The 20,677-nt window shown below is 38.3% G+C and overlaps 1 long non-coding RNA gene across 1 annotated transcript; it reads left to right on the top strand.

Annotated features, from left to right (window-relative positions):
* Positions 1–3,622: 3,622 nt before the first annotated feature.
* On the top strand, positions 3,623–17,718 carry LOC137051671 (uncharacterized). Its single transcript, XR_010899923.1, has 3 exons — positions 3,623–3,834; positions 3,925–4,025; positions 17,050–17,718. It is a non-coding gene; the product is annotated as an uncharacterized lncRNA (long non-coding RNA).
* Positions 17,719–20,677: the final 2,959 nt, after the last annotated feature.

The raw sequence follows: 20,677 nt of genomic DNA, 5'->3' as shown, positions 1-20,677 counted from the left end.
TAATAGGTCACACTCATACTCATTAAATTATATTTATTGAATATTTTGAGGAGATCTTTGGGTACTAAATACTATTTGTGCAACAATTATTTTCAATAAATGACCACTTAAAATATTTTTCTTCTAATATTTGTATTTCTTCTAAAATTTATATTACAATTAGTGTAGTAATTAATATTAAAATAGAGAATTCAAATTCAAAGAGGCAAATTAGAGTCATTTTGTGGCTAAAAAATATTAATGTTTATTTGTAATGCTATTAGGTGCCTTATGGCTCTTTAATAAATATACATGTATCTAATCTAGTTGCTCAAAAATATATTGCAGTCTTTGCATTCTAATAAATATTTAGATATGATGATCAAACACTAGATTTCTTTAAATGTGAAATTTCAAAACTTAAATAACTTGCATCCTAATCTTTTTAATGAATAATGATACTTATATAAGCACTCACAAGTGAATATTAAGGAATGGCACATATAATTTGACCCAAGAAATCTTTAAACTAGTGCCAAAACAAACATATTATTATGTACAGTATATATACTAGATATAAACTGATACTGAATCAAGATCAAAAGCTCCCCCCCGCCCCCCCCCCCCCCCGGCCCCCAAAAAATCTCACTCCAACCTGAACTTAAAAGTTGGCAACCCTGAGTATTCTCAAAATGGTCCATCTACAAAATCATAGCAGAGCATAATTATCTTCAGCTGGGGAATTTCGAGACTAATATTAGTAAACTTTAGATCTCTTTTAACCCCTTACGATTCAAAGATCATACGGCCTCAGATTACTATTGTTCAACATTCACTGCTCATCACACATTATCTGGACAAACTCAGTATCATCAGAAAGATTAAGGACTCCAGCTTTGATATTTGAACACTGTTTATGATAAAACTGGGTTGCAGTGACATTCAATTCTTAATTTATGTCAGGAGTGCATTATTATCGATCCGTTATGAATGATATTTTGAATAGATTATCAGACGCACTTTATTCTCTCGTCACTGGCTCATTTGTGTTCACAGAGATCGCAAAGAACAGCTTTCAGTTTAGCTCTTAGTTTAAAAGTCCTCATATTTGGAGAAATATTGACATATCACGTTTGCAAAATATTTCGTCATACAGAATACCATTTCTATTCATTTCTCACGGAATTATTCGATATAAAAGAGTTAAAACATGCGCAGACCTCTCTCCTACTGTCTCGGACATTTCCTCATTCTGGCTCGAACGGGCCTATTCTAAATTTCTACGCGTGAACTAAGAAGCTAATAAACACACGATAACTATGGAATAAGGTTTTTGTGTGATTGTTCATGTGATTTCGGCTATTTTATATCAATAATGGATGTTTACATGACTGCTAACAGGTGTAGTGATTAGTTCCATATAAAATTATAAATATAACATATTTTAACATCGGGAGTTTGTGAGATATTGCAGATGCCACGAGTCATTAAAGTGGATCATTGCATCAAATCAGCTGGGAAACAGCATGACTGCACCGCGAGCCGGCCGCAATCACACAAGGTTTCGTGTTAAACACAGACACCGGAACTTTCAATGTTGCTGCTATAGCTTCAGATACAAAAAATAAAGAAAAAATGTGTGCATAGGATTTGTTGAAAAGCAGAGAACAGGGAAATAGACTATCTACGATAGCCTAACATATTGTAATTCAAACAGCAACAGTCACTAAAATAACTACTCAATGGTAGGCTGAAGCTCATTTAAAAATTGTGGTATTAGACTAGCACTACATCTACTAGACCAAGGTTAGGCATTTCATGTATTGCTATCTCCTGAATTAATTAATCGGTCCCTCAATAATCATGTTAACTATGTCTGAATACTAGCGTTGCCATAGGAACGCTTCGGCTTTTGCCACCCGGAAGAACGTTTATTACTGTTGTGACGTCATGGTGAATTGTCGTATTGTTGCTTAGTGATTTTTGCGTTCTTTGGCTACGGCAGTTAAATGTTTATTTCCGGTCGCTGTTGCCGTTCCATCAGTGGCTGTTGCTTAAAGTCCCTAATATCTAAAGGTAGGCTACCACATATATAGGCACATAAACTTGTTATATCTGTCGACTAAAAACTTAAATAAAAAAAAACTTTTATTTTTGTAACTACTTAAGCCATTGTACTAAATTGAACGTTGCAACGGGTTACTTCGCAATGTTATGCTGCCTTCGCGTGCTATCGGAAATGTCCTAACGTTACTTCCCACTTCTGATTACAAGCACGTGAAGGCAGCATTAAACACCACAGCTTTCAAGGTGAACAACGACGTCATCTAGGAAAGCAGATGCTTAGCATTAGTGAGGCTGCAATTTATGCATTATCTCTAGATTGTGGCAGGTGGCCCATACAGGCCATAAGGTCTTTCCCTTCACCGTGGGCGAGAAGTGACCTTGCTAGTATTCCAGGGTGAGATCCAGAGTAGATGTGAACCTTGTTTTGGAATATAGCTGCTGTCAAACTGTTAGTGCTTTCTAGTAGACCAGTAGGACCAGGAAGCCAATTTCTTTACAATCCCAATGTCATTTTTTTGTTGTAATTATTGCCCCTGACATTGTCATGCTTATAGATAATAGACATTAACCCCTGATAGAAACACCCATCTTGAGAGGTAGATGCTGGGCCAGGGCTTGATGCGTCATTATAATTATTTATGTAACAGTTAGCCTATGTATAGATCAGTTGGCACAGACCTGTACTTCAGGTACTCCTAAAACATTTGTGCCTTTTTGCACTATGGATGAAACACTTATTAATGTATACACAAATAATCCCCCCTTTTGGTAAATAAATGAGTATGGGCCTACATTTTCTATTTTTAATTGTCCAAAATATATTTTATTAAATATTGTATCATCCAAAATAAAAGAGACACATAATATATGTGTGTGTGGTGTATAATTATAATGTGTGTGTGGGTGTATATACACACAAACGCACACACACACACACATATATATATATATATATATATATATATATATATATATATATATAGAGAGAGAGAGAGAGAGATTCACATTTAAGTGATATATATATATATATATATATATATATATATATATATATATATATATATATATATATATATATATATCACTTAAATGTATATACAGTATATGCATGCAGATATTTCTTAAATATATGTGTATGTTTTCAAATATCCATAATAATTACACACACACACACACACACACACACACACACACACACACGCACGCATATTACATAAACAAACTTTTATTTTGGATGTGATTAATGGCAATTAATCGCTTGACAGCACTTTTAGGTTGCATGCCATCACTTTTCCATTCATGTAAAGGCAAGGGCATTTCAATCTTTAAATTTAGATTAAATTTAATCTTTATATTCTTTATATTATATAATATACTGTGACAAATCAACATTATAAAATGTGTAAAATAAATTTGAAAGTGTTTAGTTGATCTTACATTATTATATATTCTAACTATAGTACTTTACTGTTATTATTTATTTAAATCAAATGTATATTATTTTGTTGTGTTCAAATTTTCGTATTTATTTTAATCAAATGTATTTATTTTATTTTTTTTAACCTTTTTTAGCACTCCCTTGCGGCCCCCTGAGGGTCCCCGGAACCCATTTTGAATCACCCTGCACTAGGCGATGACCTCAACGTGTATGAAGGAAGTCTTCCTCATTATCCTGCTATACTTTTCCGTACTTGTTGTGTCGTGACACGCTTTTGGCAATGAGTCTATTAGCCGTGGTGACACATACAAAACCTCATTCTACATCACTGCGGAAAGAAAAAATAACAGGTAAAGTAGATGAAAATTAAACCTAGAGGGGATTTTTTTAGTGCAAACTAAATGTGCATACTAAGTGTGGGTGATCTGGTGCTTGTCTAGGTGATGCTTCAGAGCAGAAAAAGTGCTTCTTTGTCTGTCAACAAGCAGAAGGAGCTTGGGCGATGCTTTTCATTTGCTTCCTGTTGCAACTAGAGAGACATGTAAGTGTCACCGGAGTCATTGCTCACCTTATTGAGATGCCAACCTCCTTTTGTATCATCCACTGATAATTGAAGTTGAAGTCTCTGTATTTTTTTTATTTATTATGATGCACCATTCACAGCATTTTTTCACTCTCCGCAATTACCAAAGATGATCTTGAAATATACATATTGCCATTGATACATAAATATATGATCATTTCTAATGATGATACAAAACATATTTATTATACTTATAATACAAGACATGATAACATCAGACGGAGAGAGCAAAAATTTGTTACTTGAATTGTCCCACTGACACAGAAAATCTAGGAGAAAAAAGCAGAACAACGACAGAGGACAGAAGAGAAAGGGAAAGAGGGAAAGAAAGATATGAACCCAAGGTGCCTCTTTTGTTTAATTAGCTGAGCCAAATTAATTAGTAACAGAAGCTTGAATTAATTATGGTTGAAAAGCGGCAAAGAGACTGACAGTCATGGTAACGTCCCCAAAGATTTACTGTTTGAGCTACTGTTATTGTGCAATTAGACAGTCTCTCTCTCTTTCTCTCCTGCTCATTAAAATATAAATAACATTGCTCCCAAAATACAGCTTTTATTTCCTTTCTACTGCTTGTGTCATGCTGTGTGTTTCTCCTCTGGATCTCTTCTTTCTGATTGGGCTCTGTAATTTGCGGCTATTTATTTGTTTTAGTGCCTGAGTGCTTGCTGTTGTTTGTTTAGTGCCAGTGTATTATTGGACATGTTTGGTTTCAGTCACTCCACTTTACTATGAGGATTTGGGATTTTAGGAGTCATTTCACAATGCATGCTCTTGTACTCATTAGGTTTTTTAACCAGCTTAATCAGAAAGGTCAGTTTTTCTTTATAGTCAAGCATTATTAAAAAAAATGTTTTAATTGAGAATGATTTTTTTATATTTTTATTTTATTTAATACCAGTTCAATTTCTTAATTTGAGGTAGAAAACATGATGAATTCTAGAATCTAGAGAAGAATTGAATGCTAAAAAGTTGAATAAACATATTTTAAAATGTAAATTTGTAGCCTAGAAATCTAGATGCACCCTAGTGGCAGCAAATCTAATCTCCCGCGAGTGTTGTCTAGCAACTCTCAATACCCTTCTGAGCTGTAAAAACCAAACTCTGGTCAGGCCAATCACATCGTGTATAGAGTCGGTGGGCGGGTCCCATATGTGTATTCTCCATGGTACGGCTCCCTACGGCGAGCCCGTGTCTTTCCGTTGGTAGAGCCCGCTCTGCCGTCTCAGTGCGGTGACTGGGACTCCCGTATATAGCACTGCCCACGGCCAGTCCATACGTGTCATTTCTACACGTTATCTCCTTCAGGGGGGGGGTGTGGCCTCCAGGGCACGCTTTCCCAGCGTTATCCAATAGTCCACTGTTTGGGTCTTGTGGGATAGCAGTGGGGCTCTCCCTGCAGGAAATTCTCCGCCCGCTGAGATGGGGTCTGAGGGACTCCGGCAGGGTGCTGGAAGTGGTAGTAACTGTGGCGTTTTCCATAGGGATCCCAATTTGTCGTTCTAAGTCTGACGTACGTCGAACGTGACCGACTGAAAGGGAATGTCGTTGTTACCTATGGTAACCCTCGTTCCCTGAAGGAGGGAACGGAGACGTACGTCCCGTCGCCACAGTTGCTGTACCATCACTGCAGTTCGAGCCTCGGTTCGGCTCCTCAGTGAAAAACAACGGTGTGTGGTGATCGCTTCCGCTTTATACCCGCGCAGTGGGGTGGGGTGCGATATGCAAAGCCCGCGCGGCAATGTTCATTGGCCCGTTTTCTATATCTGGAAGCTGATAGGGGCTCCCAGAAGTGATCCCAATTCGTCAGTCTAAGTCCGACGTATGTCTACGTTCCCTCCTTCAGGGAACGAGGGTTACCATACGTAACCGAGACGTTTCTGTTCCTCTCAATTCTGATTTCATTTTAACTCCTACGGTGGCCGATTTAGTCCAAGATTAACACGGCATACTTATATACTTTCAAGATGGAGAGGCAACACGGCAACTGGCATTCGAACCCCTCACCCATATGTATTTTCAATGGCATATTATAAACTGACGTGAATACTTATTAATTTAAAAAAGTAGTAAATTTTGCAATACTTGAAAGAACTTATTAGACCACTATTACACATGAACTCCCCCCTTCCCTAACCCAACCCTTTGTACTCTGGACTATTTTATATATTTATATATATATATATATATATATATTTTGTAATGGTTTTAGCATGGTCGCTATTCACTGCAAGTATTAGAAGCGCATACAGGACTATTTTTAAAATGTCTGCTTTTGAGGTCCGAAAAAGATAGAAGGGCATAGTAAGGCATTAGAACAACAACACGCTGATGCTGATTTTACCAGTTAGCTATGGTGTTGTGGCACATACATTATGCAGGTTGTACTGTATATATTTTATGTAACTATTTTGCACTTTATTTTGCCAGATGCGTGCGTGGGCCTTCACATCATAATAAAAAAGAATGTAATTATGCATAACAGCAAATTTATAGGCCTATGTAAGGAGATCAGTTTTAACAATTACATGTAGCTTCAGTGCACATGTACTTAGATGTAGTTTTCTTTTGACTCAAACTAGACTAAAATGACAAGACTTTTAGTCGACTAAAGGCTGTTACATACTCCACAAGAACAGAGAAAAAGTTTTCGCTCCCAGGGCTGCAAGAACAAAAATGGCATTGGATTTTTGGGTTGTTCTCGACACATCAGCTTTTTCTGAATGTCAAGGATGCTTCCTTGGAAGGACTGATCCTTCCAAGTCACTTCCTTCAGAGGCAAGGCGAGGCTCCTCTTTAGCATTCGGAGAACACGTAAATGGAACAGGCTAGCAAGTGCACGTCATTGCGTTAGTGAAAAGGTCTGATTTCGGAATGAACGCCTCCGTTTGTTCCTTGGTCCCTGTTAAAAAAGATGAGAAAGCTATTAATAATGCTGTGAATGGTATAATATTAACGTTAAATTAATTTGTAATTTTGTTATTTATAACTAGTCTCCTTCCTTCCCATCTACGAACCCCGTTACAAGCATATTGCCCCACTCCGACTCCGCCAGCGTCTTACATTTTGAAGATAGAAAAGCTGTACGCATAGGATTGTGGGTGATTTGAGAGCTCGAAGAGCGCGAAGGCTACACATATGCATCCTTTCCTGTATATGGCATATTTTTTCGAACAAAGGAGTGTCCGTGACGTCACCCATAGGATTCTGATAAGCCGTTCTGAAGCTTAAAGTATGGCCGAGCAGGGCGTTGCCATCTTGTGAGCGAGTCAACGCGTGTCACTCCCGGATAACAGAAAATGGGCAAAAAGGCAGGATGTGCGCGGAGCTGAGGTGACGCAATAACTATAGACGGCAGATAAATGGCTATCCACTTGTAACCACGCTCTTAATTATGCAGAACCTTAAGGCTTTATATAACGTAAACGAATGAGTTATAAAAAAATTCACCCCCCTCAGAGTTGTCATGAAGATCAACCTTAGCCTTATAAGCCAAAACCACAATTTGTACCAGGCTGTAAACATGTTTTTTTCTGCTTTAAAGTTGAGAATTTTAACATGGGGCTCAATGAGATTCTGCTCCCTTCTGGAGCCTGTCCCTAGTGGCCAGTTGAGGAATTGCAGTTTACATTACTTCCGTATTGGCTTCAAGAGAGATCGCGGGAGGTTGCCGCTTGGTTGAAATTCAAGGATCCTCGACATTGGAACAGCCCTTCGACAGATGTCGTGACGAATTCTGGCTTCCGAGGATACTTCCTTGACATTGAGAAACGCCTATTGTCTGTGCAAAAAAAAATCCGAGAACTATTGTGTGATTGGTCATACATTTAAAGTGAGCGGGGTTAATGCGGAGAAACGCAGATGTTTGGCAACTGCTTTTCTCGTGAAGTATGTAATGTCCTGGCCAGAATGTGGTTCTTGTTCTTGCCACCTTGAGAAAACAAACACATTCCTTTGTTCTTGCAGAGTACGTCCCAAGCTTAAAGGGATACTTCACCACTTTTTCATATTAAATGTTATTCCCTTAACTAAGACGAGTTGACACATACCTCTCTCGTCTGAGTGTGTGCTCTTAATCTCTCTGACGCGCGGTGACGATCTAATAGCATTTAGCTTAGCCCTCTAAGCCCAGTTCATTCACTATGGTACCAAACAGAGATCAAGTTAGAAGCGACCAAACACGTCCACGTTTCCCCTATTTAAATACAGTTACAAGAATAGTTGAACGATCAAGTATGGTGACATAAAATAAAACATGACGCTTTTCTAAGCAGTAGTTGCTCTTCCCTATTTATTTCCCTCCCCCTCTCTCATTTCTGTCAATATGGGGGAGATGTGAGGGAGGATGTTTCAGCCGGGACTTTTTACTGCGCCGAGTCGAAGTACTCTCAGAAGTGCTATTCCGCTATACATTATAGTTCTTCTTTTTAATTCGCTTAGAAAAGCAGCACATTTTAATTTTGTGTCACCATACTTGATCGTTCAACTATTTGTGTAACTGTATTTAAATGGGGAAACGTGGAGGTGTTTGGTCGCTTCTAACTTGATCTCTGTTTGGTACCATAGTGAATGAACTGGGCTTAGTGGGCTAAGTAAAGTCTAGAGTGTAGTCTCTAGATTTCATGTCAAAATCAAATATTTCAGTCAAAAACATATTCTCCTTTGTCAAAAACAAACTTTGGCCTCAGTTGACACACAAACCTAACAAATACACACTTCACTGCCTACAGAACACTAGTAAGATCAATACAAAACACTATTAAAAAATCTCTAATTAAATCAGGAATCAGGAATCATTCAGGTAATTGCAGTATACTGGTGCAGATACAGTAAAATACAATAATGAGCTTTAAATAAAGTGTATTTTATTACACCACTATAAAATGAAAAGCATTGAACTCTGTATGCAACAAAATACAATATACTGTCGGTTAGTACACAGTATAAATAAGAAAATAATATCAGCATTCTTGGGACCCTCAGCAGAAATGCATTGGAGTATTATTTGGCAATGACCACATTTATAGTACTATAGCATAGCATTGGTCATCTGGCAAAATGTCTACCACTATGTAAGTAGTGCTTGGCTACAAATCAATTTGGCTTCCCTCGTGCTCATTCCATGCACAAGAACATGATAAACTAAAGTGCTTAATGCTCTATCAGGAACCAATGTTGTTTGTGTTGCCTCCCCTTTATTTTCCTCTTCCTCTCCTCTTCAAGTTCATCTTATTCTCTCTCCCACATTTTTTATCTCTCCCACACGTGTTGAGATGTAATCACCTGTGGCCTTATTTATATTATCCTGAGATTCTGATTAGTGTGTCATCGGTTTTGCTCCATAATGTTTACAAAATGATAAATGTGTGTTATTTGAGTTCATAATGTGATGGCTTGAGTCATTTATAATCTGTACTTACTTGTACAGTGTACTTACTTGAATGAGAACAGAATGAATGGTTCTGGAAATTGGGCCAAATTAATCAGTTATAGGGCCAGATTTACCAACAGCTTGCGTCTGCGCAAACTCTCTTTTGGCTCTTTTGACTGTCTGGATTTACAGAAGATACGCAGTGAAAAATTAGAGCTGACAAGGTGTGAAGAGGGTTATTTTTGAGGCTTATCTAATTGCATTGGCATTTATAGGAGTATCCCTTTCAGATGCAAAATTTATTGGAGGAGTGTATTTAAATAAATCAGGCAAGGTGATTTACTAAGGTTTGCGCTAGTCAATTTACTGGTGTTTGTGTTATTATTTAATACCCCAGAAAGCACATCTAAGCCAATTTGCGCTGCTCTTGGTACATTACGTTGGTCATTCTGAAAATTATCCGGCTGTGTCTGTGTTCTTTAAAGCTACACTGTGTGATATTTTCCCCCATCTAGCGGTGAAAAGGTATATGACCATCCAGTGAATAATAGTTTCTGTTCCTCTCAATTCTGATTTCGTTTTAACTCCTACGGTGGCCGATTTACTCCAAGATTAACATGGCAATCCCCCTCTTCACATTAGACATGGTGCAATCCAGTGTTAAAACGCGAAAGGCGAAGCTTGAATTTACGGGTATGTCCCTCTTTGGCTAATATACTTTCAAGTTGGAGGGGCAACATGGTGACCGTGATTCGAACCCCTCACCTGTATGTATTTTCAGTGGCATATTATAAACTTACGAGAATACTTTATTACTTGAAAGAAGTAAATATACATTAATGAGTACATATATTTTTGAAAGAACTAAGTGTTTTTAGCTTAAAAATAAACTAAAAAAGTTACACAGTGTAGCTTTAAATTGCGCGTCGTCAGTAGATCACCGGCAGAACTTTCCACTCCCATTGGTGCTTTTATGGGATTGTGCTCTCACGCTAATTTGCCCTGTTTAGTAAATCTGTCCCATAGTGTGTTAGCAATTAGGAAAAACTGTCCCAATACAATACTTCAAGATATAGAAATATGTATTGTACGTGATTAAAAATGGACATAAAAATCATGGTCGATGAACAAGTTCAAGAGCGGAGCAGCCTGGTGTAGACATACATTGTCCCAGATGACAACAAATCTTGGCTGTTGTGGGTCATGCATTTAATCTATTGGCAGGAGAAGGTCATGCAGTAGCTACAAGCAGATAGAGTATAAGCAATGTTGTTGGCCATCATCTTGGTTAATTACTGGACATGTTTGGGCTGTTTGCACCACTATATCTTGGGACAGTCACACGGTTAAGGTGTTTGAATCCTGGTGTCTTGGTTTTATAAGGGTAAATCTGAACTTGCCTGTAATAAAAAATGATTTATGGTGACTACTAGCTATAAGATTAGCTGAAACAGATAAAAGTACAGCACAGGAACAGGAAAATACCTAGAGCAGTCAATCAAGTGTAGCACTATACTCTAGATGAGAGCAATGTGTCTGTGTAGTGCTGATAGGACACAATCAGCACTGTGATAGTATAATATAGCATGCTTGCACTGCACATCATAGTGCTGTCCATTCTTTGATTTTCTCTGAGGGCCTTTTTACACCTGGTCACTTAATGCATTTTTACTGGATATCTGATTTGTTAAAATGGTTCCATTTACACTTGGCCACATAAATGTAATCAAATGAAAAACAAAATAGCTGTATACGTTAAATATAGATTAATCCTTTTTTAAAACTACAAAAGTTATTGATTTAAGAGTAATTTTTCTTGCTTGATTTACTCGCAGCAGTCATGGGCCTGCTGTCACTAGGTGCGTTTACATGGAGCACGGTAACCGGTGTAAAAGTCCAATATAAATCAAAATGCTCCATATAAACACCTCATTTGGAATAAAAATGCCCAAACCGAATGAAATTGTAATCGGTTACATTTTGGGAGGAGTAAAATTTACATATGTGGTTTTAACAACCAGACACATTTACTCTTGTCCAGTTTCGCCTGGAATGCGTCTCCTAACCACCAAGCGGTTTGAGTGAATGGATTTAAATCCGCCTCCAAAACGTTTTGGAGGGCATTTGCGCCTGGTCTTTTCACAATCGGATTGCAGATCAGAAAAAAAACTAATGAAGTGACCAGGCGTAAATAGGCCCTGAGATGTACAAATTTCCAGCTTTCTTGTGTAACTGTTTTATCTAAGTGTGGTTGTGCTGTAGAACACGGTCAATTGTTGCCAAGCTTAATAGTTGATGTTTGCAACAAGTTATTTTTTTAATAATTTTTACATTTTACATTTTAAATTTAATAACTGCATGATATGTTGGTTAATTAATCACAGATACTGTATACTTTTTAACATATACGTATACTACATATAATGTATTTCCAGGGAGAGAAATAAAACATTATTTTGGCAGATGAGTACATCTTTGAGGAGATACTAGAAAAGTGGCTATAGAAGTCATTGTTTGCATTATGAATTGCTTTATTTATTTATTTTAATCATTTTTTTTATTTTTATTTTATAATTAACACTAAATTAACATGCTTTAATGGTAGCCCAATTAAATATATTATGCCAAACAACTTCCAGTTTTTTTCAGGTGAACACGATTATATTCACAATAGCTGTTTCCTGTTCAGCATGAAAATCTTGCGTTTTCAACATGAACTAAGCAGGATCTGTTTCTGGAAGAGAAACTATTAGGCATCGCTGAGGTTGCTCAGCTTTTTTCAGCTCATCTGGGAATTGCTGAGACCTTATCATGGCCTGAGGAATGGCGACACGTCTTTAATGTTGAATTAGGATTTAAATGTTTTATCTGGCAAGGAAGACGGGCTTCAAGAGACTTTCACGGGCGTATTTAAAAATGCCAATCATGGCTTTATTTACAAGACTAAATATTTACATCAGATCATTTCAATCCAGACAATCTAAGATGTGAGACACAGATAGTGGAGAGGATGAGAGGGAGGGAGAGTGATGAAGATAGAAAGATTCAAAAAAAGATCCTAGAGATTTGATATTAGGCAAGTAAGACTGTTAGTACAGGAATGACAGACTCAAGTGAGAGTAAAGCAGAGAAAAAAGAGACACTGGTAAAAAATGTAAATGTGTTATAGTGAAAGATTAGTTAAAGTGTTAACGAAGGATTAATACGGTAGTTATTTAAAGTGTAATTTTGCTCATTTTCAACCTGCTTTGTATTGTTACATTGTCGATTGTATATGTAAATTAACAGTGTTTCTCTGTGTAACCTAAACCAAGAAATTCAGCAAAAGGCTCGTCCGGCAGACTTTTGACAACTCCAGGGCTTTTGTGAAAAATACAGATTATAATTTTGCATTTTTTTATTCCCGCCGACGGACAGTCAGATCATCAGAGGGTTATTAACAGAACAGTTATTGTAAGGGGAAGATTAATCGCTGAAAATTGTATCATACTACTTCTCTTTAGACAGCATCATGGTAAAAATACTATGACAACAGCTGTCTTACCTGTATGAGAAAACACTTTGCTTCATCTGGAACTGACAAAACGGCAGTTTCTTTCAGTTTTCCCCTCCGTTTGGCCTAAAATGCTGTTTTTGTGTCATCCAGTTTGAAATGCTGACTACAACCTGAGATTTTTCTGGTTTCCTGTTGTGTTGTTTTCTCCGTATTTATGATCCTTTGCAGAGTTTAGCCGCTGCCTACAAAGCACTGGATCCTTTACTGAAAACCTAAAATAAAACAGTCCCACTAAACATTTACTCTTTAAATTCCTGGGAGCCATACAAGGCGGCACCATTATAACTAAAAGTTTACTAAGTAGTATTTGCTACCAAAGCAAGGCAGCATTTGACTCTGGTCAAGCGTATCTATAGCAGACTGGTGGGAGTGGCCTTGGATGGCAACATGCACAGTGGGTGTTGAAGTTTTCCAACCTATTTTGCAAAAGGGACGACAGCAGTCAGGTAGTCAGGTACAACGATTTAAAAAAATACCATAGAGTACAAATTACAGTCAGCAGTGTGGATAAACATGAAATTATAAAATTGATTGAATAAGGTGATAACATTGGCAATGTATTGAATTAATCTATATTAATGTATAAGTAGTTGATCGTGTGAATATCATGATAATTTGTAGGTCACATTTCACCTCAAAAATAAAAGAAAACATTTGCACACTGAAAATAAGGTCTACTTTTTAGGACCATTAGGATTTTTTCCATTGTAATATTATTTATGGCAATGAAGCATGTTCCCCCACAAATTATCATTACTGGACTTAATGAATAATTTATTATAGAAATTAATAAATAAACAGAACAAAAAGCGTGTTTTACCTTGATGAATTAACATATAAAATGTACATGTATATAATATAAAAATATTTATATACAAATTCTAATTTATATATATATATATATATATATATATATATATATATATATATATATATATATATATATATATATATATATATATTAGAATTTGTATATAAATATTTTTATATTATATACATGTACATTTTATATTATATACATGTGTATATATATATATATATATATATATATATATATATATATATATATATATATATATATATATATATATATATATATATATATATATATATATATATATATATATATATATATATACACTAAATATGCTTAATTGTTTTGAAAATAAATGTTACAATGCAAAATGTTTTAATGGTCTTTAATATGTGCTTCATTTTCTTTTTGACATTATGGTTAGGAAATGTGTGTGTTTGGAGGATTTACCTTATTGCTTTAGTTAGCTATTAATACTATAACAATTTTTGCTTACACTGCAAACACCAATTTCCATAACAATACACACTGTCAATCTCATGGATGTAATGATTTTATTGGTATTATTTTGTTTTTACTGTCACTATACATTTGTAAAAATGCATAATTGTTTTGATGTGATGAAACCCTTGATTGTTTGTGAGTAACCCGATTTCCACTCTTTAAATTGTTTAATGCATAATTCACTATATTTCTGTGGCTAGCTGCATCCTAACACTACATTAAAGCAATGGTTTGCAACAGTTTCACAGCCACATAAATTATATTACACAGCATGTCATAAGCGATACGCAGCCGGCTCCTACAGAGGCCCAGTTCTTATCTGCAGGCATGTTAGCCAGTGTTAATATGCTCAAAGCTCACTTTCCTTAAAGCATAATTTCACGCCAGTGGTTGTGAAAACATCAGTGATTGAACCTCAGCAGAGGTCATAGCCAACTGAGAACAAGAACAGCTGAGATACAGCCACATTTTACAGTCTAAACCTGAATCTTTTGCTTATTCTCTTAAAGGGTTACTTCAGTGATTAGCATATGGCTTTGTGTCAGTAGAAACCCTGGAGTATATTCAAATTATTGTGCTCTCCCCCCCAAAAAAAAAATTTCCTCCCATGACGCAAATATCGTCAATTTGCTCCATCGGAGGAATTGTTTGCCAGAGGCTAACGACTACAGCCAGCAGAGGCGGTATTTCATTCATTTCCGAATGTTTTCCGCTTGCGCGTGGGGGATGGGAGATCGCGCTGCCCCTCTGACGTAGATCAAATGTTTTTTTCTTATTTTAAACTGTATTTAAAGAGACCACAAATCAAACAAGCATGTTGACTGATAGACTGACCACAAGTAGGGTATAAATTAACCTCATGAAATCAATTAAATGTGAAAGTAAGAATGAATTGCATACCCGCTGAACAACGAGCGTTCTAGCGCCTATAAAATCGTGTTGCGCGACTTCTTAACAAATTACACATAATTTATAATAATAATTTGTTCGATTTATATAGCGCTTTTCAAGGCACTCAAAGCGCTTTACATTGAAGGGGGGAATCTCCTCAACCACCACCAATGTGCAGCATCCACCACCAGAACGCTCACCACACACCAGCTGATTGGTGGAGAGGAGACCGAGTGATGAAGCCAATCAGGATATGGGGATGATTAGGAGGCCATGATGGACAGGGGCCAATGGGCAAATTTGGCCAGGATGCCGGGGTTAGACCCTTACTCTTTTTCCGAAGGACATCCTGGGATTTTTAATGACCACGGAGAGTCAGGACCACGGTTTAACATCTCATCCGAAGGACGGTGCTCTTTGTCAGTATAGTGTCCCCATCACTATACTGGGGTGTTAGGACCCACACAGACTACAGGGTGAGCACCCCCTGCTGGCCTCACTAACACCTCTACCAGCAGCAACCTGGTTTTCCCAGTTGGTCTCCCATCCAGGTACTGACCAGGCTCAGCCCTGCTTAGCTTCAGTGGGAAACCAGTCTTGGGCTACAGGGTGATATGGCTGCTGGGTGACATCACTGTGAATGATCTTGTCATGAATGATAGGGAAACCCGCACAGCAATGATCAACTTCTCCTACATTTTGCTTGGGAACTAATGTGGTCGGAACCAAAGTTTACAGTTCTGCGTTCTCTGGAGTTCTCTCAAGCGGAGCACTTTTACATTCTGACTGGTTGCCGCCGAACCGTGTCATAGCTCATTACCATAAAGTTGAGCTGATTTCAACTCTCCTCGATGCCCAAATCGCCCAAGACGCGCCACTCTCGCTGGAGCTCGCTGCCCGGCTCCCATTGAAAATGAATGACTTCCGGCCACCTTGCCGCTCTCGCCGCCGGCGGTGTGAACGCACAGTATGTCTTTCAACGTCTCAAACTAATTCCTATGAAAGTTAAGCTTTTTAAAGGCATGAACTGAAAACGCGCCAGACTGAACATGTGCCGTGAATCTATGCCGCGGACGTGTTTACCTCATCACGATCCATGACTCAAAGTTATCTGACTCCTGCAGTGTTTTGGGCTGTGAGACTCCCTCAGCGGCTAAACCTTGAACAGACACGTTCAGTTTTTAATTGTAGTGTCTGTTCTCTAACTGAACTCATTTTATGAAAATGAACACGATTGCGGTGGGAAAGTGAAAGCGATTCAGTAATATAGTAGCGGTGGCTTTGAGAGTGGCCTCGTACGGCAGCGAAGCATTCTGGGAATTGTTGACTTTCATCCCCATGAGACAAAAATACATTTTCTGTCCTTTCTCAGTCTAGAAAGCACTAAATAAAAAAAATCTTTCACATTTCTACTACATTAATGACCCATTTTAAATACAGATTCATCTTCCCAGCGCTGAAGTACCCCTTTAATTTGACATTCCATATGAGCAATTTAAACCGTCAAGATAAAACCTTGAATTACCGTGGATTTATTCAGGTCATGGGAGTTACTACAGGCATGTTAACTGATTAGTCATTTCTTTAGCAATCCACGCAGCAATGCCCTGACAACAACCTAATAATGTTTAAATGTCTTTCTGTTGGTCACTTAGGTTTCTATTTCTGCTGTTTTGCTCTAGGTATCTCCGTCCACAGTGTTGCTGGTCCAAAATTACACTCTGCTGCACATATTTTCACTTTCATTGTGGACAAACAAATTATTTCTAGCTGAATCTTGTAGATGCAGAAAAAAAGTGTCTGATTTTTGTGCCCAGTTTGAGTCTCACTTGTCTGTCTGGTTTAGGCTGGATCTGTCTGCAGGAAACTCGCCAAAAGCAAGCAGAGGAGCGAACACCCCACATTTAAGATTGGGTTTCTCTATGATCTCTTTAGTGTCCATTCAGATCCTGTTATTTTCTCTTCTAGCTGCCTGTGTCCTTCCTACACACGCACATGTACACACACATCAGCCTGCTGCTCTGTCTCTTTCTCTCGCTCATTCTTCTTTTAGGCCTACTAAATGTATAGTTTGAGAATAATAAGTTTGATGTCTATCTGTCTGTCTGTCTGTCTGTTCATCTGTCCATCCGTCCATCAATCATCCATCTGTACATCTGACTGTCCGTCCACCCATCCATCTGTCCATCTATCTGACTATCCATCCATCTGTCCATCTGACTGTCCATCTTTCTGACTGTTTGTCCATCCATCCATCTGACTGTCCATCCATCTGTCCATCTGACTGTCCGTCCACCCATCCATCCATCCATCCATCCATCCATCCATCCATCTGTCCATCTGTCTGACTATTCGTCCATCTATCCGTCCATCTATTCATCTATCTGTCCATCTGACTGCCCATCCATCCATCCGTCTGACTGTTCGTCCATCCATCCATCCATCCATCCATCCATCCATCCATCCATCCATCCATCCATCCATCCATTCATCCATCCATCCATCCATCCATCCATCCATCCATCCATCTGACTATCCGTCCATCTGTCCATCTGTCCATCTTTCTGACTGTTCGTCCATTTGTTCATCTATCTGACTAGCAGGCCATCTGACTGTCCGTCCGTCCGTCCATCCGTCCGTCCATCCATCCATCCATCCATCCATCCATCCATCCATCCATTCATCCATCTTCCATCTCTGACTGTCCATCCATCTGTCCATCTGACTGTCTGTCCGTCCATCCATTCATCCTTCATCCATCTGTCCCAAGTTTTGCACAGGCAAGCACCTCTCGCATTAGAAAATGTAAACATCCAGTTCTCTCTGAACCATTCTTGTAAGTGGACTTCCTTTCCACTTAGTTCCTTTCCTAAACATCCACATATTTGTTATTCTGTGCTTTTATCAGAGTATTTAAAGTCTTTACCAGAGGATGACGACCAATAAATACCTGTAGATGTGTGAAATCATGCGAAGGCCTTTTTCCTACTTGGAACCCATTCAACACACATTCTCCAAACTAAACAGCAGTCAAACTCATTTTATTTCTTTGTCTAAGGGTCACTGTCTCCACCACTAGGCTGACCTAGATAAATTCAGTTGTGTGTATTAGCCATTATTTGACTGTGGACTCTCAGGCGGTTTCCACAAAAGTGCCACCCTTCCAAAGCTATTGACCCACATTACAAACACTATACGACTGCTTACAACACACTGGATTCCATTGAAAGTTTGGCTGCAGCGATTTATGAAAATTCCCAAACTCTCCCGCCCATTAAACCCCAGAACAGAAGGGCCTGGTTTACATCACCCACACTTACACAATTAACACACATTCCTGACACATTTAACAACTCAAATGCAGTCTTTGCTTCATTATTTCAGCAACCTGAGAATTCAGCAATTCTCAGGTCTTCTTTTCTGAGCAATGTGCTCTTTCTTGCATATATTACTTGTTGTTAATTAATTTTTGTACACTGATAATTAGAGAGAAGGGAAATTTCACTTCTTACACACACACACACACACACACACACACACACACACACACACACACACACACACACACACACACACACACACACACCACACACACACACACACACACACACACACACACACACACATAATCATCTGCAAGACAGTCAGGTATTCTTAACACTAACAGGAGCACAGCTATTTTCAGCTCATTCAGTTCCTGCCTGGCTGCTCTGGTAAAACAGACACACACATAGAGAAAGAGAAAGAGAGAGAGAGAGAGAGAGTAGGTGCTGGCACAGTCAAGTCCTGATAGAATACATTATTTTTTGTAAGACTGATAAACTAGGTGGAATTGCATCATGTTTTTCTGTTTTTACTGCTGGCATGTGTCCTGTCAATGATGTTAACCAAAAGAAAGTATTCATGAAATCCAGTTAAAAAGGTCAGTTAAATCTTTTACAGAGCCTGATGCTCTGCTGATTAAAAAATAATTATGTAAAATTATGTAAAAATAATTATGTAAATATGTATATGTTTCCAGCTATATATATATATATAACAGCAACCAGCTGGAGTGCCCATGATTTCCACCAGAGGGCACTCTTACAGACTGTCTCATGTTATGAACTACATTTCCTATAATCCATTGCTCGGAATAGGAATTATGATTAGATTTTTTTCCACCTGTGGTTAATTAGCTGCTTTGTGTTTGCCTATTTAAGCTGTGTTCTGCTTTGCTTTTGTTGTCTAGTCTTGTTAGTGTTAACTCTGTGTTTCTGAGCAGCTGTTTTCTTGTTCCCTGTTCCAGTGTTTCTTTGGATTCGGCCTAGTTTAGATTGTTTTGGGATCAGTAAATTCTCTCAGCAGTGAATCGTAATATATACAGCTCTGGAAAAAATTAAGAGACTACTTAACATTGTTTTTCAGAGCTATATATATAATTTAATTAAATGCATGTATTTGTTTTAATATAAATATATATTCTAAAGCACTATCTATCTATCCATCCATCCATCATATAGATATATACCGCAGATACCACAGCACGCCTTCAGGGGTCTAGAGGAATCCATGCCCCGATGGGTCAGGGCTGTTTTTTTGTTTTTTCAGCAAAATGAGGACCAACATTAGAAATAATAGGCATGGCTAATCTGTATATATTTGTATAATCTGTAGGTTTTAATATAGAGTTGGCCCACCCTTTGCAGCTATAATAGCTTCAACTCTTCTGGGAAGGCTTTCCGCAAGGTTTAGGAGTGTGTTTATGGGATTTTTTGACCATTCTTCTAGAAGTGCATTTGTGAGGTCAGGCGCTGATATTGGACAAGAAAGCCTGGCTCTCAGTCTCCGCTCTAATTCATCCCAAAGGTGTTCTTATTGGGTTGAGGTCAGGACTCTGTGCAGGCCAGTCAAGTTCCTCCACACCAACTCACTCATCCATGTCCTTATGGACCGACGCTTTGTGCACTGGTGCGCAGTCATGTTGGAACAGGAAGGGGTCATCCCTAAACTGTTCCCACAAAGTTGGGAGCATGAAATTGTCCAAAATGGCTTGGTATGCTGAACGCATTAAAAGTTCCTTTCACTGGAACTTAAGGGAAATGCCCAACCCCTGAAAAACAGCCCCACACCATAACCCTTTCTCCAGCAAACTTTACACTCACTGCAGTCAGGCAAGTACCATTCTCCTGGCAACCGCCAGACCCAGACTCATCCATCGGATTGCCAGACAGAGAAGTGTGATTTCTCAATCCAGAGAACACATCTCCACTGCTCTAGAGTCCAGTGCATCCACAACGCTTTGCATTGCACTTGGTGATGGCTTGGATGAGCTGCTCGGCCATGGAAATTGGCTGCTCTGTGATTTTACATGGCCTTTCACTTCATGGCTGAGTTGCTGTTTCCCCCAGTTGCTTCAACTTTGTTATAATACCACTAACAGTTGACTGTGGAATATTTAGTTGTGACTTTTTACACAGGTGGCAATCTATCAC

This window comes from Pseudorasbora parva, chromosome 2 (assembly GCF_024679245.1).
Source record: "Pseudorasbora parva isolate DD20220531a chromosome 2, ASM2467924v1, whole genome shotgun sequence".
NCBI classification, from domain to species: domain Eukaryota; kingdom Metazoa; phylum Chordata; class Actinopteri; order Cypriniformes; family Gobionidae; genus Pseudorasbora; species Pseudorasbora parva.
This window is presented reverse-complemented; position numbering and strand designations above follow the sequence as displayed.